The 23,761-nt window shown below is 47.8% G+C and overlaps 1 protein-coding gene and 1 long non-coding RNA gene across 2 annotated transcripts in view; both read right to left on the reverse strand.

Moving 5' to 3' along the window:
• The window catches only part of LOC308664084 (uncharacterized protein), an 89,372-nt gene that overhangs the window by 17,472 nt on the left and 48,139 nt on the right, over positions 1–23,761 (reverse strand). The gene's annotated exons all lie outside the window — the stretch shown is intronic.
• The window catches only part of LOC308664100, a 101,018-nt gene that overhangs the window by 17,273 nt on the left and 59,984 nt on the right, over positions 1–23,761 (reverse strand). The gene's annotated exons all lie outside the window — the stretch shown is intronic.

The following is a 23,761-nucleotide window of genomic DNA, read 5'->3' on the forward strand; positions in this document are numbered from 1 at the left end:
AGGGTGCTCTTATTGGTAACCTCTTTATCTATAAGATTCAAAGAAAAGTGTGACTTTGTGTATAAAATGGCTTCAGAAGATGTGAGAAAAAGAAAAAAGTATACATTACAATGAATAAACAAACATGCCACAGTCCAAGAAAAACTTCTTACATTAATTATGATTCATTTGACAAATGGAAGACTACTGAGATCCAAGTTCAAATATCCATTCAGTCCTGAAATTCTCTTTTTTTATTTGGTTCAATCACAAATGCTTAGCAGTGCAAACTCTTCTCACCAAATATATCTGAAACTGCTGGGAATTATACAGTTGTAGATATATGTGTATAGAGAAAAATACAAATATACAAATGTGGGCTGTTGGTTTCATCTCCGGGCTTATTTAATTAGATTGCAAATGTTTCATCTCTGGGGAGACATCTTCAGTGTGGCTTGAATTGTGTTTGGTTTGTTTGGAATGTTGCTTCCGGTATTTCAGCTGAAGTAGCTCTCTCAGTTGTTGGTAGGCGGGGTTGATGTCAATGTGTCTACTCACTGATTGGTTGGTGGAGAACCAGGCCTCCAGGAATTCTATTTCCCTCCTTGACTTTGCTTGGGTTATACAGGTAATCCCCAAGTTACGAGTGATCACTTAACCCTTGCTTAAAGTTACGTGATGAGCTCCCCGTAGTGCTTAGAAGCTGGTCCTGAAATTGCGAATATTGCAGCACCGTGGCAGTCATTTGCCCTTACAAATGACCGCAGTGGCTCTGCAACATACATCCTGGTTATTCCCTCCCACCCCACCCTCACCCTGGGTCTCCCTAGGCACCAGGCCTTCAATAGTCACCCTGCAAAGATTGACATCCTTTGCTTTATTGGCTGCTCCCGGCCTTCGGTGCGTTCTACAACAGAGAACAGAACCGAAGCTGGGGGACACTTCCACATACCTGGATTGGGGCTCTGGAGGCCTTTTCCAGGCCGCTGCAGCCTAGAAGAGAGGCCAGGGGAATGCTTTCGCGCCTCCCCCCACAGCCCGATCCAGGCTCCAAAGGCCTTTTCCAGGCTGTTGCCGCCTGTATCTGTGGCTGGCGAAGGCTTCCATGCCCCCACCACAGCCCAATCTGGGCTGTGAAGGCCTTTTCCAGTCCGCTGTAGTCCGGAAGTGTTGCTGGCAAAGGCTTTCATGCTCCCCCCATAGGCCGAACCGGGCTCTGAAGGCCTTTTTCAGCCTGCTGCGGCCCAGATCTGAGGCCGGGAGATGCTTCCCCTACCCCCACCCCACCCACCCCCATGTACCAATCCAGCCTTTGGAGGCATTTTCCAGGCCACTGTGGCCCTGATCTGTGACCAGGGGACACTTCCAAGCCCCCACTCCATGGACCGATCCTGGCTCGAGAGACCTTTTCTAATCCGCTGCGGCTAGGATCTGAGACTGGGGGATGGTTCTGCACACCCTTACAGCCCTATTTCGGCTCCGGAGGCCTTTTACAGGCCACTGCGGCCAGGATCTGAGGCCAGGAGATGCTTCTGTGCCCCACCGGCCTGATACAGGCTCGAGACGCCTTTTCCAGGTCACTGCAGCCCGGATTTGTGGCCAGTGGATGATTCTGTACCCCGATCCGGGCTCCGGAGGCCTTTTCCAGGCTGCTGTGGCCTGGATCTGAGACCGGGGAACGCTTCCACACCCCTCTGCAGCCCAATCGGGCTGCAGGGGGGAGCATGGAAGTGTTCTGCAGCCTCAGAACTAGAAGGCAGTGGCCTGGAAAATGCCTCCGGAGCCCAGATTGGTCTGGGGGAGGGCTACAGAAGCGTCCCCCAGCCTCAGATGTGGGCTGCAACAGGAACCGCAAAAGAGAGGAGATGAATCTTTTCCAGGTGAGTCTGGCGCGGCAGGAAGGGAAAGGAAAACATGCAGAGAGTTGCGGCTGGTTTGTGGGCTACTGTGAGGTCATGTTGGCATAGTAGTCTTGCTGTCATCTCTGAAATGTTCTGTATGTAAAGAATTGTGATTCATTTGGTTGTTGCTGTTCCTGTTGTAGTTGTGTTCTTTGGGGCATTTGTGTGTTGAGATCTCTGGATGAAGTTTTGTCGATATCCATTTCTCTCAAAGACTCTGTATAAGTGTCTCTGTTCTGCTGATCTGGCTTCTGTGGTGTTGCAATGTTGCCCGAGCACTCCCTGACTATCAAAAGACATGACCCATTGTCCCTCATGTCTGTCCATGAGGACTCGGAAGGACACAAGTTCAATCTAACCGGGATTCACAAGCAAAGTCAAGGAGAGAAAGAGAATTCCTCAAGGCCTGGTTCTCCATCAACCAATCAGTGAATAGACACATTGACATCGACCCCGCCTACCAACACCTGCGAGTGAGAGAGCTACTTCAACTGAAATACCGGAAGGAACATTCCAAACAAACCAAACACAATTCAAACAGCACTTTGCAACTTAATTTCCAAGCCCAAACCAACAGCCTAACTACCAAACTGAGTTACTAGTATTCAAACACATCTCACGTACAAATGTATATAGGTGGAAAGTCCATGTGTTTTCAACCTGAAAATTATCCCAAAGTGGTTACAGTCAAATCTTCTAAGGTACTTTTAGAGACTTGGGGGCTTTAACTGATGAAATGATGCATAAAGCCTCAGCTGTCAACTTCTGCAATGAACCTGGCTGAAGCCATTTTCTTTTGTACACAGTTGCTGCACACTTCAGAAGGGGGAAGGGGGAATGAGACTGGACATATTGATAGACATAACATAGAACGACCGTGGGAACGAAGGTCATCTCCACAGGTGTCCGTGGAAGATGGGGAGGAGTGACTAACATCAGTGGAGTACTAGATGACCTATAAAGCCCCTTCCAATTTTGTTATTCTATTCTATTCCATACCCAGGCACCCTAAGAAATATGCATATTACCCCCAAACATCTCAGAGTTCTCAAAACATCTTGGCGAGTTCCGGTTGGCTGGAAATGGGCTGGTCATGGGAGGAGGGAGATGGGCTGGGGGCAAACCTACCCCTTATTTTGCATCCAGCGAGCGCAGTGATTTCAGAGCTGGCTTGAATTTACGGCAACCAACACTCTTAGCAAAAGAGCCCTTTGCTTTAATCAAATGGAGTTGAAGGCTTTTGTTTCTAAGGGATCAGATTGGGGCAGATTTGACATTAAGCCAGGTCTGCAGTGGTGGTCAACATGGAAAGGAAACCGTCTCTACTTTAGGAACCATACAAACAATGTCGTCTCAAGGGAGCAACCAAGGAAGAGATCAAGGCTTAGGGGAGAGCATCCTGGAAACCCCTTCCAGGAGGGCTGGATCTATCCGGATGGCTGGGAAAGGAAAGCCACTAAGATTCCGACGGGTCAGGAAAAAGGAAGAATGGGAAGAGAAACCCATTGGAGTGACATTCATCCCTGTGGGCCGAGGGAGCTGCCAGCAAGACGACCAGAGTGGAGTTGAAGGAAGAATTGAGCACAGGAGAGCAGGAGCGAGAGGACATCTTTTTAGTAAAAAAAACCCCTTTTGCTTCAACCCAATCGAGTCAAGGGTATTTCTTTCCTAAGAGATCAGATCGGGGTGAGTCTGACAACTGCTTTTGAGCCAAGGTCAAGGTCCTTTTTAAAGGTGGAGGGCTATGGGGTCAAAATATTCAATCATTCTTTGTTTGCAAGCAACTTTTTAAAATTATCTTTAACTGTACTACAATATGTGGGAACACGTGTGGGGAATGTCCTTGCTGTTAAATTTAGAGAACTGTTTTCTGTTAAAAATGATCAATCTACTGTAGACAGTTATTAATCCTTTCAAAGCACTTGGGGATAGTGGACTTCTGCCGTCCCCTGTAAAAAAAAAGCCCAGTCAAAATACCATCATCCATGTAGGGCTGTTCACTTACATGGGCAGAGAGAAACAGGGACGCAGCAGTCACCAAAGAGGGAATCTGAGCACGTAAGAGAGGCAGATTCAGGGGCTCCATCTCAAAGGAAGCCCACCTGGACAGGGCAGCCCATTGGCCAAGCCCACCTGGACGCCTCTCGGCTCTCCCTCACCCGCCTTCCAGACGCCATTCAGCTCCTCCTCGCAGGGTCCCCGCCCTCCCCTCCAGCCTCGCTCCCTCCCAGCCCAGAGCTCCCCCCGTCCTCTCCCTCCTCCTCCTCCCCTCCAGGCACTGGCAGGCTGACCCTCCCCAGCAGCGAGAGGGGAACGTGGGAACGTGGGTGCCCAACCTTCCGGGAATCCCCGGGAGCCCCCAGGCGGGGAGCCGGGCTGCGCCAAGAGGGGGGGCTGCGGGGCAGGAGGGGGGCTCGGGGGAAGGACCTGGAGGGGATCGGAGAGCCGTTCGCGGAAGCCGCAACCCAGGAGGAGGAGAAGCGAAGGCGCAGCGCTTCCCACGGAGCAGAAAAGCCCGCGAGGAAAGGCGGAGACTCGGAAGGGGAGGGGGCGCAACTGGGGGAAACCCACCTGGCTCTCCCAGGAATCCCCCCTCCCCTTCCCCCCCCCGGGGATTTCCCCGTCCTGATTGTCCTCGCCCACCTGGTGCCCCGCCCCCGCAAGGGGAATCTCCGCAGCCCTGGCGTAAGAGACGTCGAGAGACCAGGAAATTGGCCTCCCGCCCCCTCCCCCCCCCGCTTTCCTGCGTCCTCTCTAGGCGCCAGAGAAAAGCTCTCTGCGTTTAACCCCTTCGCGGAAGCTGCTGCGGGGAGCGGGCGACTGGGACGCCGCCGAGCAAAGACAAACTCCTGGGCCCCCCGCAAAAGAACGACACCCCCCAGGGGAAAGTCAGAGGATCAAAAACAAGGATCGGTGTTTAAAAAAAGACAGTTACGTGTGCTAATCGGCACCTCTAAATGCAAATTAGGAATTCATCGCTATGGAAGATGGGCGAGAAAGTCCAGCAGATGCCTTTGGACTACCCACCATCCTTCAGCCCGGCATTAGACGCTGCGATTTGCTGAATACAGTAGCTAAAACCTTATGCAGTATGCATGGGTTGCATCTTTTCTGAATAACACATTGCATTTAAATATAAATATAAGATATAAATGGGATTTTAAAAAATGCACAACTGACCCTTAATCTGCAAAAGAGCTAGTCACGTTTCACTCCTACGGTTTTCCATCCCCCCCCAAAAAAAACCCTCACACGGCTCCCCTCCCAAAATTATGGAGTATCGCTTGTTCCTAGAGGATCAGTTTCCTGCCTTCCTCCTCCTATGTCAGAGCATGCACAGTTATTGCACTGAGAAAACCCAGAAGTAAATACAATAAACAGTGGTCTATATTAAATGGTGGTTTATCTTACACTCTCTACAATATCATACACCAGGAATAATATACATACACGTGTTAATACAGCAGGACCAACCCACAGCAGTTACAGCAGGAAAATGGAAGAGAGAGAACACAGGAGCAGAGCCTTCCCTTTTATAAAAAGGCTCTTAAAGGGCCATAGACCCTGCTGAGTCATTCCCATCATTACATCATACATCTCACATTATACAAGCTTGTTACCTTCTAAATTATTACCTTGACACACTATTTTAAAGCTTTTCATATCTAAGATGAAGCTGCACCCAATAAACAACTTGATTTCCCCCTTACATGTTCTCCAAGGATAAAATAAAATGAATCACAGGAGCCATCGGATGCCACAAAAATGCTTTAATCACAATGCCAGCCTAAATGAGGGAATTTCATGCAACCCATCTTTCCTAACTGCTATCAGCATTTGCAGTCATATGCATAGATTTCAAATAGATTGGGATCTTGAAAATCATGGGGGCCCCCACAAGGTATATTGTTTCCTTACTGTTTGATTGGCATATTTAACTGTTTAATGCTGAAGGAGGTTTCAAGCAGCGGTTACTTATTTTTATCTCTGTACCTGTTGGCACCTCTATTTGGTTGATAACTGACTCCGACTGAAACTCCCTGCTGTTTGTAGTCTGACGAAAACAAGCTTTGGGAGAAGCACCCAGCCCTCAGGATTTCTGTTGACAGCTTGCCGGTAATTTTGGAATTCCTACTGCTGCAAAACATGGCTTTAAAGGAAAGAAAATCAAGAGGAAAAAGTGGAATGCCTCCTTCACATTAAAAGGGGCTTTGTGCTTGATTATTCACAAGAAAGAAACCCATTCCTTTCCCATTCCCAACCAGGTACTTTCCAGAAGGAATGGTACGATAAATTAAAACCTCTCTGAACTTTTCAGCATTCATGATCCCAGCAATTATCGCCAACACCACTGGCTGAAAGACAGCCCCAAACCAGGACAGGCGATCCACCATGTTTCCCTGAAGGCCTCAAACATTCATTTGTCCATCTCCAAAGTGTCTGACAGCAAGACAAGAAGTAACAGAGGGAGAACTGACCAAAAGCAGATCCAACCTGATGTGAGTGCTCCATCAATGGGAGATTTTTAAGAGGAGACTGGACGGCCATTTGTCCGGAATCAAATAGGGTCTCCTGCTTGGACACCAGCTGAGTACGACAACAATTATTTCCTCCCTGTGATGCTTCCAGCAAATGACATCCAGATGGCAGATGTCTTTTCTTCTGGGTGTAATACAGATAGTCCTCCCTTACCGTTTGCCTCGTTTAGTAACCATTCAAGATTATGATGGTATAAAAAAAATCGCTTTGCAAACAATCCTTGCATTTTAAACCAACAAATTGTCCTAAGATCATATGATGTTAGAATAGAATAGAGCTGGAAGGGAGGTCTTAGAGGTCTTCTAGTCCAGCCCCCTGCTCAAGCAGGAGGACCTATACCGTCTCAGACAAGTGACTGTCTAGCCTCTTCTTAAAAATCTCCAGTGATGGAGCGCCCACGATTTCTGGAGGCAAGCTGTTCATTAGCATGCTTCCTAACCAGCGGAAGGCAAGCAAAGTTCATAGAGAAGATAGAAATAAACTCACCAGTAGCAATCAAGTGAGGTCTCAATGTCTACAGTGATTCATTTATTGCCCAGAGGCCAAATGAGGTCAAAGGCCTGTTCACAGTCATGAATCTTAGCAACAGAATTGCCAGTCACTATAGTGGTCACTAAGTGAGGACTACCCTCCTTCATTCATCTCTACCCTTCAGGCTGCTTCTTCCTGCAGTGGATGGGGAGGAGGCCAATGTGCAGTAGGGAGTCTCTCTGGATGGCTTTCCTATTAGAGAGCTGGGGTGCTGCAGGGCTAAAGGTGTCGTTGCTGCGCTAAGAGTGGGGATAACCAGGTTCCAGCCTCTCCTCAGCCATGAAAGGTCCCTCAGACTCAACCCCATTTGATAGACCAGACCAAGAAACCAGCAACACAGGAAGACTCTTAACACAGGGACGTCAAACTCAATTTCATTGAGGGCCACATTAGCATTGTGGTTGCCCTGGGGGGTGGGGAGGTGGCTGATGTAGGAGTGGCCAGATGATCGTGGCTGACTTGGTAGGCATGGCCAGGTCATGTCAGGGGGGCCCTGCGTGGGGTGAGGGGGATCCAGGGGTTTCCAGCAAAGGGGAGCCGGGACCAGGGTTGGCACCAGGGCTTGATCCACCGAAGGAGCCTTGCCTACCCTCTCGGGCCTGGCTACCTGGTACTCTGGGTGATGGGCACCTGGCCCGGCCCTTGAGTTCCTGGGGAGCCGGGACCCTATGGCTTGGCCCCGCTTCCCCGACGGGATGCCCAGCCACGCATTCCTCCTCAAGGATGCTGCTTCTGTTCTCGCCCTCCTTGCCCATGCTGGGGGGAGACTGAGGGGCTGCAGGGCTCCTGTTGGATGGGGCCACGAGGGAAGGTGAGGAAGGTGGTGGGGCGGAGGTGGCCTGGCTGTGAGGCGCGTGGTGCAGCTCTGGGACTGGGCTCAAGCGGAAGAGGGATGGAGTCTCCCTGCCCTTACCGTCCACCAGGATCATTGAGGCTGGGGGGATGAGCAGCAGCTTCACTGGAGGACAAGGTTGGATGGCGGGGGCTGAGCCCGACATGTCTGCTCCAACACTTTTTTTTCAATTGAAATTGAAGGTAATAAGAAAATCTCGCAAGTCTGATTGTATTGTACCTTCTCCCCCACCCCCATACACACACACAACTAGTGGGAAAGTCACAAATGGGGATCGTGAGTGTGGGATGCTGGAACCATTATAAATGTGCAGCTGGTTGTTCCATTTTATGTCCTTTCTTGCCACAGATGCGAAGTGAATCACTGCAGGGTTCAATTAGTAACGGGGTTAGGTTTTTTTGTATTAACATTTTTATTATTCAAAACATAAAATACAAAGAAAAATAAAATTGGGGGAAACTTAGGGACGCGATGGCTCAGTGGGTTAGGACGCTGAGCTTGTCGATCAGAAAGTCGGCAGTTTGGCGGGTCGAATCCCGAGTGCCGCGTAGCAGAGTGAGCGCGTTACTCGTCCCAGCTTCTGCCAACCTAGCAGTTCGAAAGCACGTAAAAAATGCAAGTAGAAAAATAGGGACCACTACGGTGGGAAGGTAACAGCGTTCTGTGCGCCTTTGGCGTCTAGTCATGCCGGCCACATGACCACGGAGATGTCCTCGGACAAGTGCTGGCTCTTTGGCTTTGAAACTGAGATGAGCACTGGCCCCTAGAGTTGGAAACAACTAGCACGCATGTGTGGGGGAACCTTTACCTTTTCAAGGGAAGGAAAAAGGGAAGTGTCACAACTCTGGCTGATGATCCCAACGAAGCAAACACACCTGAGACACCTGCAATTTCTAATGCCAGACTTTATTGGGAAATGCATACGGGCAGTAATAAACTCCAAGTCTGCTCTGAGTAAATTGGTGTGAAAGCAGTATAATGAAAGCATAGCAAATCCCTTCCCAACCCCCAGAGTGCAGGTCACATTACCCAGTTAAGCATCGGACAATTATTACCAGAAGGAACCTTCAGTTTCCAAAACAATCTCTACAGCTGCAGGTACAACCCACATTCCCTCATTTCTCTGTTGGCAAGTCAAGGAAAGAAAGAAAGAATCTGAAAAAACATGTTTTTTTCTGAACTTGACAGGAAGAAGAAAAATATGGGTGTGGGGGGGAAAGGTTGACATCTGACTCTTTTTAGCATAATAGAATAAGGTTAAAACTTCCAACTTTACTTTCCCACAGTCGCTTATACTAGTTATTTCTTAACTAACCTATCTAATCAGCAACCCACCCACCCCATGCTTAAGCAGGGGACCTTCTACCATTTCAGATAGAATGATATCCAGTCTCTTCTTAAAAACCTCCAATGATGAAGCACCTACAACTTCTGAAGGCAAGCTGTTCCACTTGTTAATTGTCCTGTTCGAAAGTTTCTCCTTAATTCCAGGTTGCTTCTCTCCTTGATTAGTTTCCATCGTTTCTTGTCTTGCCTTCTGGTGCTTTGGAAAATAACTTGCCCCCCTCTTCTTTGGGCTAGCCCCTCATACTGGAATACTATCATGTCACCCCTAGTCCTTCTTTTCTCTAGACTTGACAGGAAGAAGTCACTTCCTCCAATTTATTTTCATAAACCCTTTTTCTTCTCTAGAATATCAAATAAATGTGAAGTTAGATGTCAGAAGCCATTTATATTTCATTTCTAACTATCTCCTCTGATCTAAAACCAAATCTCACCTCCCCCTGGATTCTGCCATGCTCCCAAGGGGGAGGGGGGATATGCATGCCAGTTTTATTGCTTTTACTTCCTCTATTCACTACAATGTAACCTTTTGTTTATTTGCCTTGTGTCTGCTATCCATTACAATGTAACAAATTGCTCCTTCCTATACCATGCATCCCTCTGAACTCCTCCTCCCTAACCAGGCAGCTGGGGAAAAGGGAGGGGCAGGGGAAAGAGATACAAACCTCCAGGACCTGGTTTATTTCTCCGTCCACAAATGGAGCCGAACTGAGGTTATCTTTCTTTTCCCATCGATGGACTTAACACCTGAGGATCTGCCAGTCTGCACCGCCCAGATGAACTGTGGGGTGGGGTTTGCTTGGGGACACTTTAAAATACCGGTCTGTAAGGAAATCCCTCAGATCCTGTCTATTATGCCTGCTATCTCCTATTCTTAATAAAAGTTCCTGCTTGGAAGAAACTGTTTCCAAGAGTCCTGCTTTCTTAAGGTGTGGGCTTGAAGTAGGTCCTGACATTATATTTCTCAAAGTATTTTCGACCTTGTTAGTAGCGTCCATGAAGAAAAATCCCAAAATATCCCATAAAGCAGGAGTCTCCTATCTGGGCCACTACTAGGCCGTGGCCTAATCACCACTGCACTGCATGAGTGGCCAGCCGGTGCATGTGCAAAGTCCCACTTGCACACATGGATGGGCCCGCTTGTGCAAACCTTGTTGTGGGTCACACTTACATTGAGTTTCACTGCGGGTGCTTGCGCCCCATATGCACCTCTCCCTGCCACAAAATCATCCCCTCATTCCCCCCCTCTCTGGGCCACCAATCTGTAAAGGTTGGGGAACTTTGCCCTTGTTGTTGTTGTTAGCTGCGAAGTTGTGTCGCGACCCTATGGACAACGTTCCTCCAGGCCTTCCTGTCCTCTACCATCTTCTGGAGTCCATTTAAGCTCACACCTACTGCTTCAGTGACTCCATCCAGCCACCTCATTCTCTGTCGTCCCTTTCTTCTATTGCCCTCAATCTTTCCCAGCATTAGGCTCTTCTCCAGTGAGTCCTTCCTTCTCATTAGGTGGCCAAAGTATTTGAGTTTTAGCTTCAGGATCTGGCCTTCTAAAGAGCAGTCAGGGTTGATCTCCTCTAGGACTGACTGGTTTGATCGCCTTACAGTCCAAGGGACTCGCAGGAGTCTTCTCCAGCACCACAGTTCAAAGGCCTCTGCCCTAAATAGTTGCAAATTTACATGGAACTCTCTCAATTGCGCTGAGGGTCATCTTCATGCCTAGTGGATGGTCACTTAAATATGAGCCAGCAGTGAGCAACAGCAGCCAAAAAAGCTAATGCAATCCTTGGTTGCATAAACAGAGGGATAGAGTCAAGATCATGTGAAGTATTAGTACCACTATATAAAAATTTAGTAAGATCACATCTGGAATACTCTGTCCAGTTTTGGTCCCATTATAAAAAAGATGACGAGACTTTGGAAAGAAGGCAGAGAAGAACAACTAAGATAATTAAAGGCCCTGGCAATTAAAACATATGAAGAATGGTTGGAGGATTTGGGTATGGCTAGTCTAGAGAAAATGAGGAATAGGGGTGATATGATAGCCACGTTCCATAATTTGAGGGGCTACCCAATTTCTGCAACAGTTCATCATGTTTTAGCCTGCAGTCCTCTAATCATTCCTGTTGCTCTCCTCTGCACTCTACACTCAATATATGGTATGACCAAAAGTGGATGCAATATTGTAAGTGTGGTCTTATTAAGGCTTTATAATACTTCACGAGTCTTGATTCTATCTGTTAATGCAGTCTAAGATTGTACTGGCTTTTTTGGCAACAACAGCACACTGCCGGCTCATGTCTATCAATCAATCAGAATAGAGTTGGAAGGGACCTTGGAGGTCTTCTAGTCCAATCCCATGCTCAAGCAGGGGACCATATACTCTAATGATGGTCCAGCCTATTTGTGAAAACCACCAATCTCTGGAGGCAAGTTATTCTATTGATTAATGGCCGTCACTGACAGAAAATTTCTCCTTACTTCTACATTAGATCTCATTTTAATAAGCTTCCACCATTACTTCTTGTTCTAAACTTCCACCCATTACTTCTTGTCCTGCCCTCAGCTGCCTTAGCCAATCCCCTCTTCTTGGTGACAGCCCCTCAAGTACTGGAAGACAGCTATCACGTCCCTCAAGTATGATGCCTTTTGATAGCCTAGATATACCTAGCTCCCACAACTGATCACCATATGACTTAGTGTCCAGACCCTTTATCATCTTTACCGTTCTTCTCTGCACAATTTCCAGGGTCTCAACAACTTTTTGTATCGTGGTGACCAAAACTGGACACAGTATTCTAAGTATGGTGTCACTGTGTAAAGCAATTCTATATCTTCTTCTTGTCTTGACACTATTCCCTTGTTGATGCAGCCTAGGACTGCATTGGCTTTTTTTGGCAGCTGCAGCACAATAATGGCGCAAGGGGTACTTGTCCACTTATCAGGGATACATGGTCTGCCTTTTCGGAGACCTCCTGGAGGCAGACATTTTCAGTTCATTCACAATCCCTTAATACTGTCTACAATGTGTTAAGGTAGCAAAACAGAACAGTCGGTCCCACTCCCATGCAACAGTGACCAAAAAGCAGTGACCACTTTGACCCAAAGGCAGGCATGACAAAATGACAGCTGCTTCCACAAGTCCACCCCAGGGCCCAACGATGAATCTGAACCACAGGGACAATAACAGCTCATTCCACGATCTAGTCATGCAGCCTAGGGATGCATATCCTGCCCTCTTTCCCCAATATTTGGATCTGATTTCTGATCTCTCAATGGGAGATCAGAAATGAAAATAAGCCTTTGTTAATTTCATTAATCTTTGCCTCATGTTGAGTCCCATATTTTCAACAAGGGATGATTTTTGCCTGCAATCAATCCACAGATTGGATATTTGACAGGTCTCCCCCGATTTGAATCCTCTGGTATATCACCAAGTTAGAATTCCAACTGAAACTTTTGCCAGAAACAGGACATTCAAAGGATTTGTCTCCTTTGTGAGTCCTCTGATGTCTCACCAGGCTGGAATTTTCCCTGAAATTTTTCCCACAATCAGGACATTCAAAGGGTTTCTCTCCTGTGTGAATCCTCTGGTGTGTCACCAGACTGGAACGCTGACTGAAACTTTTCCCACACTCTGGACATTCATATGGTTTCTCTCCTGTGTGAGTCCTCTGGTGAATCACCAGGAGGGAATTTTGACTGAAACCTTTCCCACAATTAGGACATTCAAAGGGTTTCTCTCCTGTGTGAGTCCTCTGGTGGATCACTAGTTCATAATTCTGACTGAAACTTTTCCCACAATCAGGACATTCAAAGGGTTTCTCTCCTGTATGAGTCTTCTGATGTTTCACCAGGTTAGAATTGTGACAGAAACTTTTGCCACAATCTGGACACTCATATGGTTTCTCTCCTGTGTGAGTCCTCTGGTGTATCACCAGGCTGGAATTCTGACTGAAACTTTTGCCACAAAGAGCACATTCAAAGCATTTCTCTCCTGTGTGAGTCCTCTGGTGTCTTACCAGGCCGGAGTTCTGACTGAAACTCTTCCCACAATCAAGACATTCAAATGGTTTCTCTCCTGTGTGTATTCTCTGGTGACTCTTGAGCTGGAATTTTCTAATGAAACTTTTCCCACACTCTGGACACTCATATGATTTCTCTGCTGTGTGAATCCTCTGGTGCATCACTAGTTCATAATTCTGACTGAAATTTTCCTCACAATCAGGACATTCAAAGGGTTTCTCTCCTGTGTGAGTCTTCTGATGTTTCACTAGGTTGGAATTTCGACTGAAACTTTTCCCACAATCTGGACATACATATGGTTTCTCTCCTGTGTGAATCCTCTGATGTATCACCAGGTCTGAATTCTGAGTGAAACTTTTCCCACAGACAGGACATTCAAAGGGTTTCTCTCCTGTGTGAGTCTTCTGGTGTCTCACCAAGCTGGAATTCTGACTAAAGCTTTTCCCACACTCAAGACATTTGAAGGGTTTTTCTCCTGTATGTATGCTCTGGTGACTTGTGAGCTGGAATTTTCGACTGAAACTTTTCCCGCAATCTGAACATTCATATAATTTCTCTCCTGTGTAAGTCCTTTGCTTTTTCACCAGGTAGAAATTCTGACTGAAACTTTTACCACAAATCATACAATCATACAGTTTCTCTCCTGTGTGAGTTCGCTGGTATGTCACTAGGCTGGTATTCTCACTAAAATCTTTACTATAGTTCTTACTATTCCAACACTCTGGACATTCACACAGTTTTTCTCCTATGTGAGTCCTCTGGTGCATTATCAGGCTAGAATTATAACTGAAACTTTTCCCACACTCAGGACATTCATAGGGTTTTTCTCCTGTGTGAATCCTCTGGTGTATCACCAGGCTAGAATTGTGACTGAAACCTTTCCCACAATCAGGACATTCAAAGGGTTTTTCTCCTGTGTGAGTCCTCTGGTGTGTCACCAGGTTAGAAATCTGACTGAAACTTTTCCCACACTCGGGACATGTAAAGGGTTTCTCTCCTGTGTGAGTCCTCTGATGTGTCACCAGATTAGAAATCTGACGGAAACATGTCCCACAGTCAGGACATTGAAAGGGTTTCTCTCCTGTGTGAGTCCTCTGGTGTATCACCAGGTGGGAATTTTGACTGAAACTTTTCCCACAGTCAGGACATTCAAAGAATTTCCCTCCTTTGTGAATCCTCTGGTGATTCATGAAATAGTAATTTCTAACTAAACTTTCCCCAGAAACTGGACACTCAGTCTCCTTGGTGTGAGTCCTGTGATGTACCACCAAGTTTCCGTAGTTGCTAAATTATTTACCACAGCGAATGCATTTTGTAGGGCATCTGTCCTATCTGTGTCTTTCCATGAACCACAAGAGAGCTGTTCAGACTAAATTTTTTGCAACATTTCTAGCATTTAAATGGCTTTTCTACAGTGTGGATCTTCTCGTGCATAATCAGTTGTTATCTACTATTTGTGTTTTTCCCACAATTGGCACATCCATGCAGCTTTTCCACCAATCATATTCTTGAGGGGGTCAAAAATATGGACGATCCCTTGTTTAGTAGGCCTTTGATTCAAGCTGTTTTTTTCCTCACAGGGTGAGGCCTTCCTTACTGTCTGCTCTACGTGCCTGTCTAATTTGACCTTTTCTTGCCACTGACTTCCAGATATTTCCCTCTTTTTGTGAATCAAAAATAAGCTCCCTTGATTTTTTTATGTAATGTATCCTTGAGTTTCGTGAAGTCCACTTTTACCAGCTTCAAATCTCTTCTTGGTTTTCTCTTGTTTCTCTCTCGCCTGCTGAGGAAAGTGAAGAATTTTGTGGCTTTGTGAAGAAAATTGAAAATATTTCGATTTCTGGCTTGCTTTGCTTTCCTTTTAAAAGCTGCTTGTTATTCTCAGTTGTCCAGGGTGCTCTTATTGGTAACCTCTTTATCTATAAGATTCAAAGAAAAGTGTGACTTTGTGTATAAAATGGCTTCAGAAGATGTGAGAAAAAGAAAAAAGTATACATTACAATGAATAAACAAACATGCCACAGTCCAAGAAAAACTTCTTACATTAATTATGATTCATTTGACAAATGGAAGACTACTGAGATCCAAGTTCAAATATCCATTCAGTCCTGAAATTCTCTTTTTTTATTTGGTTCAATCACAAATGCTTAGCAGTGCAAACTCTTCTCACCAAATATATCTGAAACTGCTGGGAATTATACAGTTGTAGATATATGTGTATAGAGAAAAATACAAATATACAAATGTGGGCTGTTGGTTTCATCTCCGGGCTTATTTAATTAGATTGCAAATGTTTCATCTCTGGGGAGACATCTTCAGTGTGGCTTGAATTGTGTTTGGTTTGTTTGGAATGTTGCTTCCGGTATTTCAGCTGAAGTAGCTCTCTCAGTTGTTGGTAGGCGGGGTTGATGTCAATGTGTCTACTCACTGATTGGTTGGTGGAGAACCAGGCCTCCAGGAATTCTATTTCCCTCCTTGACTTTGCTTGGGTTATACAGGTAATCCCCAAGTTACGAGTGATCACTTAACCCTTGCTTAAAGTTACGTGATGAGCTCCCCGTAGTGCTTAGAAGCTGGTCCTGAAATTGCGAATATTGCAGCACCGTGGCAGTCATTTGCCCTTACAAATGACCGCAGTGGCTCTGCAACATACATCCTGGTTATTCCCTCCCACCCCACCCTCACCCTGGGTCTCCCTAGGCACCAGGCCTTCAATAGTCACCCTGCAAAGATTGACATCCTTTGCTTTATTGGCTGCTCCCGGCCTTCGGTGCGTTCTACAACAGAGAACAGAACCGAAGCTGGGGGACACTTCCACATACCTGGATTGGGGCTCTGGAGGCCTTTTCCAGGCCGCTGCAGCCTAGAAGAGAGGCCAGGGGAATGCTTTCGCGCCTCCCCCCACAGCCCGATCCAGGCTCCAAAGGCCTTTTCCAGGCTGTTGCCGCCTGTATCTGTGGCTGGCGAAGGCTTCCATGCCCCCACCACAGCCCAATCTGGGCTGTGAAGGCCTTTTCCAGTCCGCTGTAGTCCGGAAGTGTTGCTGGCAAAGGCTTTCATGCTCCCCCCATAGGCCGAACCGGGCTCTGAAGGCCTTTTTCAGCCTGCTGCGGCCCAGATCTGAGGCCGGGAGATGCTTCCCCTACCCCCACCCCACCCACCCCCATGTACCAATCCAGCCTTTGGAGGCATTTTCCAGGCCACTGTGGCCCTGATCTGTGACCAGGGGACACTTCCAAGCCCCCACTCCATGGACCGATCCTGGCTCGAGAGACCTTTTCTAATCCGCTGCGGCTAGGATCTGAGACTGGGGGATGGTTCTGCACACCCTTACAGCCCTATTTCGGCTCCGGAGGCCTTTTACAGGCCACTGCGGCCAGGATCTGAGGCCAGGAGATGCTTCTGTGCCCCACCGGCCTGATACAGGCTCGAGACGCCTTTTCCAGGTCACTGCAGCCCGGATTTGTGGCCAGTGGATGATTCTGTACCCCGATCCGGGCTCCGGAGGCCTTTTCCAGGCTGCTGTGGCCTGGATCTGAGACCGGGGAACGCTTCCACACCCCTCTGCAGCCCAATCGGGCTGCAGGGGGGAGCATGGAAGTGTTCTGCAGCCTCAGAACTAGAAGGCAGTGGCCTGGAAAATGCCTCCGGAGCCCAGATTGGTCTGGGGGAGGGCTACAGAAGCGTCCCCCAGCCTCAGATGTGGGCTGCAACAGGAACCGCAAAAGAGAGGAGATGAATCTTTTCCAGGTGAGTCTGGCGCGGCAGGAAGGGAAAGGAAAACATGCAGAGAGTTGCGGCTGGTTTGTGGGCTACTGTGAGGTCATGTTGGCATAGTAGTCTTGCTGTCATCTCTGAAATGTTCTGTATGTAAAGAATTGTGATTCATTTGGTTGTTGCTGTTCCTGTTGTAGTTGTGTTCTTTGGGGCATTTGTGTGTTGAGATCTCTGGATGAAGTTTTGTCGATATCCATTTCTCTCAAAGACTCTGTATAAGTGTCTCTGTTCTGCTGATCTGGCTTCTGTGGTGTTGCAATGTTGCCCGAGCACTCCCTGACTATCAAAAGACATGACCCATTGTCCCTCATGTCTGTCCATGAGGACTCGGAAGGACACAAGTTCAATCTAACCGGGATTCACAAGCAAAGTCAAGGAGAGAAAGAGAATTCCTCAAGGCCTGGTTCTCCATCAACCAATCAGTGAATAGACACATTGACATCGACCCCGCCTACCAACACCTGCGAGTGAGAGAGCTACTTCAACTGAAATACCGGAAGGAACATTCCAAACAAACCAAACACAATTCAAACAGCACTTTGCAACTTAATTTCCAAGCCCAAACCAACAGCCTAACTACCAAACTGAGTTACTAGTATTCAAACACATCTCACGTACAAATGTATATAGGTGGAAAGTCCATGTGTTTTCAACCTGAAAATTATCCCAAAGTGGTTACAGTCAAATCTTCTAAGGTACTTTTAGAGACTTGGGGGCTTTAACTGATGAAATGATGCATAAAGCCTCAGCTGTCAACTTCTGCAATGAACCTGGCTGAAGCCATTTTCTTTTGTACACAGTTGCTGCACACTTCAGAAGGGGGAAGGGGGAATGAGACTGGACATATTGATAGACATAACATAGAACGACCGTGGGAACGAAGGTCATCTCCACAGGTGTCCGTGGAAGATGGGGAGGAGTGACTAACATCAGTGGAGTACTAGATGACCTATAAAGCCCCTTCCAATTTTGTTATTCTATTCTATTCCATACCCAGGCACCCTAAGAAATATGCATATTACCCCCAAACATCTCAGAGTTCTCAAAACATCTTGGCGAGTTCCGGTTGGCTGGAAATGGGCTGGTCATGGGAGGAGGGAGATGGGCTGGGGGCAAACCTACCCCTTATTTTGCATCCAGCGAGCGCAGTGATTTCAGAGCTGGCTTGAATTTACGGCAACCAACACTCTTAGCAAAAGAGCCCTTTGCTTTAATCAAATGGAGTTGAAGGCTTTTGTTTCTAAGGGATCAGATTGGGGCAGATTTGACATTAAGCCAGGTCTGCAGTGGTGGTCAACATGGAAAGGAAACCGTCTCTACTTTAGGAACCATACAAACAATGTCGTCTCAAGGGAGCAACCAAGGAAGAGATCAAGGCTTAGGGGAGAGCATCCTGGAAACCCCTTCCAGGAGGGCTGGATCTATCCGGATGGCTGGGAAAGGAAAGCCACTAAGATTCCGACGGGTCAGGAAAAAGGAAGAATGGGAAGAGAAACCCATTGGAGTGACATTCATCCCTGTGGGCCGAGGGAGCTGCCAGCAAGACGACCAGAGTGGAGTTGAAGGAAGAATTGAGCACAGGAGAGCAGGAGCGAGAGGACATCTTTTTAGTAAAAAAAACCCCTTTTGCTTCAACCCAATCGAGTCAAGGGTATTTCTTTCCTAAGAGATCAGATCGGGGTGAGTCTGACAACTGCTTTTGAGCCAAGGTCAAGGTCCTTTTTAAAGGTGGAGGGCTATGGGGTCAAAATATTCAATCATTCTTTGTTTGCAAGCAACTTTTTAAAATTATCTTTAACTGTACTACAATATGTGGGAACACGTGTGGGGAATGTCCTTGCTGTTAAATTTAGAGAACTGTTTTCTGTTAAAAATGATCAATCTACTGTAGACAGTTATTAATCCTTTCAAAGCACTTGGGGATAGTGGACTTCTGCCGTCCCCTGTAAAAAAAAAGCCCAGTCAAAATACCATCATCCATGTAGGGCTGTTCACTTACATGGGCAGAGAGAAACAGGGACGCAGCAGTCACCAAAGAGGGAATCTGAGCACGTAAGAGAGGCAGATTCAGGGGCTCCATCTCAAAGGAAGCCCACCTGGACAGGGCAGCCCATTGGCCAAGCCCACCTGGACGCCTCTCGGCTCTCCCTCACCCGCCTTCCAGACGCCATTCAGCTCCTCCTCGCAGGGTCCCCGCCCTCCCCTCCAGCCTCGCTCCCTCCCAGCCCAGAGCTCCCCCCGTCCTCTTCCTCTTCCTCCCCTCCAGGCACTGGCAGGCTGACCCTCCCCAGCAGCGACAGGGGAACGTGGGAACGGGGGTGCCCAACCTTCCGGGAATCCCCGGGAGCCCCCAGGCGGGAGCCGGGCTGCGCCAAGAGGGGGGGCTGCGGGGCAGGAGGGGGGCTCGGGGGAAGGACCTGGAGGGGATCGGAGAGCCGTTCGCGGAAGCCGCAACCCAGGAGGAGGAGAAGCGAAGGCGCAGCGCTTCCCACGGAGCAGAAAAGCCCGCGAGGAAAGGCGGAGACTCGGAAGGGGAGGGGGCGCAACTGGGGGAAACCCACCTGGCTCTCCCAGGAATCCCCCCTCCCCTTCCCCCCCCCGGGGATTTCCCCGTCCTGATTGTCCTCGCCCACCTGGTGCCCCGCCCCCGCAAGGGGAATCTCCGCAGCCCTGGCGTAAGAGACGTCGAGAGACCAGGAAATTGGCCTCCCGCCCCCTCCCCCCCCCGCTTTCCTGCGTCCTCTCTAGGCGCCAGAGAAAAGCTCTCTGCGTTTAACCCCTTCGCGGAAGCTGCTGCGGGGAGCGGGCGACTGGGACGCCGCCGAGCAAAGACAAACTCCTGGGCCCCCCGCAAAAGAACGACACCCCCCAGGGGAAAGTCAGAGGATCAAAAACAAGGATCGGTGTTTAAAAAAAGACAGTTACGTGTGCTAATCGGCACCTCTAAATGCAAATTAGGAATTCATCGCTATGGAAGATGGGCGAGAAAGTCCAGCAGATGCCTTTGGACTACCCACCATCCTTCAGCCCGGCATTAGACGCTGCGATTTGCTGAATACAGTAGCTAAAACCTTATGCAGTATGCATGGGTTGCATCTTTTCTGAATAACACATTGCATTTAAATATAAATATAAGATATAAATGGGATTTTAAAAAATGCACAACTGACCCTTAATCTGCAAAAGAGCTAGTCACGTTTCACTCCTACGGTTTTCCATCCCCCCCCAAAAAAAACCCTCACACGGCTCCCCTCCCAAAATTATGGAGTATCGCTTGTTCCTAGAGGATCAGTTTCCTGCCTTCCTCCTCCTATGTCAGAGCATGCACAGTTATTGCACTGAGAAAACCCAGAAGTAAATACAATAAACAGTGGTCTATATTAAATGGTGGTTTATCTTACACTCTCTACAATATCATACACCAGGAATAATATACATACACGTGTTAATACAGCAGGACCAACCCACAGCAGTTACAGCAGGAAAATGGAAGAGAGAGAACACAGGAGCAGAGCCTTCCCTTTTATAAAAAGGCTCTTAAAGGGCCATAGACCCTGCTGAGTCATTCCCATCATTACATCATACATCTCACATTATACAAGCTTGTTACCTTCTAAATTATTACCTTGACACACTATTTTAAAGCTTTTCATATCTAAGATGAAGCTGCACCCAATAAACAACTTGATTTCCCCCTTACATGTTCTCCAAGGATAAAATAAAATGAATCACAGGAGCCATCGGATGCCACAAAAATGCTTTAATCACAATGCCAGCCTAAATGAGGGAATTTCATGCAACCCATCTTTCCTAACTGCTATCAGCATTTGCAGTCATATGCATAGATTTCAAATAGATTGGGATCTTGAAAATCATGGGGGCCCCCACAAGGTATATTGTTTCCTTACTGTTTGATTGGCATATTTAACTGTTTAATGCTGAAGGAGGTTTCAAGCAGCGGTTACTTATTTTTATCTCTGTACCTGTTGGCACCTCTATTTGGTTGATAACTGACTCCGACTGAAACTCCCTGCTGTTTGTAGTCTGACGAAAACAAGCTTTGGGAGAAGCACCCAGCCCTCAGGATTTCTGTTGACAGCTTGCCGGTAATTTTGGAATTCCTACTGCTGCAAAACATGGCTTTAAAGGAAAGAAAATCAAGAGGAAAAAGTGGAATGCCTCCTTCACATTAAAAGGGGCTTTGTGCTTGATTATTCACAAGAAAGAAACCCATTCCTTTCCCATTCCCAACCAGGTACTTTCCAGAAGGAATGGTACGATAAATTAAAACCTCTCTGAACTTTTCAGCATTCATGATCCCAGCAATTATCGCCAACACCACTGGCTGAAAGACAGCCCCAAACCAGGACAGGCGATCCACCATGTTTCCCTGAAGGCCTCAAACATTCATTTGTCCATCTCCAAAGTGTCTGACAGCAAGACAAGAAGTAACAGAGGGAGAACTGACCAAAAGCAGATCCAACCTGATGTGAGTGCTCCATCAATGGGAGATTTTTAAGAGGAGACTGGACGGCCATTTGTCCGGAATCAAATAGGGTCTCCTGCTTGGACACCAGCTGAGTACGACAACAATTATTTCCTCCCTGTGATGCTTCCAGCAAATGACATCCAGATGGCAGATGTCTTTTCTTCTGGGTGTAATACAGATAGTCCTCCCTTACCGTTTGCCTCGTTTAGTAACCATTCAAGATTATGATGGTATAAAAAAAATCGCTTTGCAAACAATCCTTGCATTTTAAACCAACAAATTGTCCTAAGATCATATGATGTTAGAATAGAATAGAGCTGGAAGGGAGGTCTTAGAGGTCTTCTAGTCCAGCCCCCTGCTCAAGCAGGAGGACCTATACCGTCTCAGACAAGTGACTGTCTAGCCTCTTCTTAAAAATCTCCAGTGATGGAGCGCCCACGATTTCTGGAGGCAAGCTGTTCATTAGCATGCTTCCTAACCAGCGGAAGGCAAGCAAAGTTCATAGAGAAGATAGAAATAAACTCACCAGTAGCAATCAAGTGAGGTCTCAATGTCTACAGTGATTCATTTATTGCCCAGAGGCCAAATGAGGTCAAAGGCCTGTTCACAGTCATGAATCTTAGCAACAGAATTGCCAGTCACTATAGTGGTCACTAAGTGAGGACTACCCTCCTTCATTCATCTCTACCCTTCAGGCTGCTTCTTCCTGCAGTGGATGGGGAGGAGGCCAATGTGCAGTAGGGAGTCTCTCTGGATGGCTTTCCTATTAGAGAGCTGGGGTGCTGCAGGGCTAAAGGTGTCGTTGCTGCGCTAAGAGTGGGGATAACCAGGTTCCAGCCTCTCCTCAGCCATGAAAGGTCCCTCAGACTCAACCCCATTTGATAGACCAGACCAAGAAACCAGCAACACAGGAAGACTCTTAACACAGGGACGTCAAACTCAATTTCATTGAGGGCCACATTAGCATTGTGGTTGCCCTGGGGGGTGGGGAGGTGGCTGATGTAGGAGTGGCCAGATGATCGTGGCTGACTTGGTAGGCATGGCCAGGTCATGTCAGGGGGGCCCTGCGTGGGGTGAGGGGGATCCAGGGGTTTCCAGCAAAGGGGAGCCGGGACCAGGGTTGGCACCAGGGCTTGATCCACCGAAGGAGCCTTGCCTACCCTCTCGGGCCTGGCTACCTGGTACTCTGGGTGATGGGCACCTGGCCCGGCCCTTGAGTTCCTGGGGAGCCGGGACCCTATGGCTTGGCCCCGCTTCCCCGACGGGATGCCCAGCCACGCATTCCTCCTCAAGGATGCTGCTTCTGTTCTCGCCCTCCTTGCCCATGCTGGGGGGAGACTGAGGGGCTGCAGGGCTCCTGTTGGATGGGGCCACGAGGGAAGGTGAGGAAGGTGGTGGGGCGGAGGTGGCCTGGCTGTGAGGCGCGTGGTGCAGCTCTGGGACTGGGCTCAAGCGGAAGAGGGATGGAGTCTCCCTGCCCTTACCGTCCACCAGGATCATTGAGGCTGGGGGGATGAGCAGCAGCTTCACTGGAGGACAAGGTTGGATGGCGGGGGCTGAGCCCGACATGTCTGCTCCAACACTTTTTTTTCAATTGAAATTGAAGGTAATAAGAAAATCTCGCAAGTCTGATTGTATTGTACCTTCTCCCCCACCCCCATACACACACACAACTAGTGGGAAAGTCACAAATGGGGATCGTGAGTGTGGGATGCTGGAACCATTATAAATGTGCAGCTGGTTGTTCCATTTTATGTCCTTTCTTGCCACAGATGCGAAGTGAATCACTGCAGGGTTCAATTAGTAACGGGGTTAGGTTTTTTTGTATTAACATTTTTATTATTCAAAACATAAAATACAAAGAAAAATAAAATTGGGGGAAACTTAGGGACGCGATGGCTCAGTGGGTTAGGACGCTGAGCTTGTCGATCAGAAAGTCGGCAGTTTGGCGGGTCGAATCCCGAGTGCCGCGTAGCAGAGTGAGCGCGTTACTCGTCCCAGCTTCTGCCAACCTAGCAGTTCGAAAGCACGTAAAAAATGCAAGTAGAAAAATAGGGACCACTACGGTGGGAAGGTAACAGCGTTCTGTGCGCCTTTGGCGTCTAGTCATGCCGGCCACATGACCACGGAGATGTCCTCGGACAAGTGCTGGCTCTTTGGCTTTGAAACTGAGATGAGCACTGGCCCCTAGAGTTGGAAACAACTAGCACGCATGTGTGGGGGAACCTTTACCTTTTCAAGGGAAGGAAAAAGGGAAGTGTCACAACTCTGGCTGATGATCCCAACGAAGCAAACACACCTGAGACACCTGCAATTTCTAATGCC

The sequence above is a fragment of the Vipera berus genome, assembly GCF_964194415.1.
Source record: "Vipera berus genome assembly, chromosome: 2".
Taxonomy (NCBI): Eukaryota; Metazoa; Chordata; class Lepidosauria; order Squamata; family Viperidae; genus Vipera; species Vipera berus.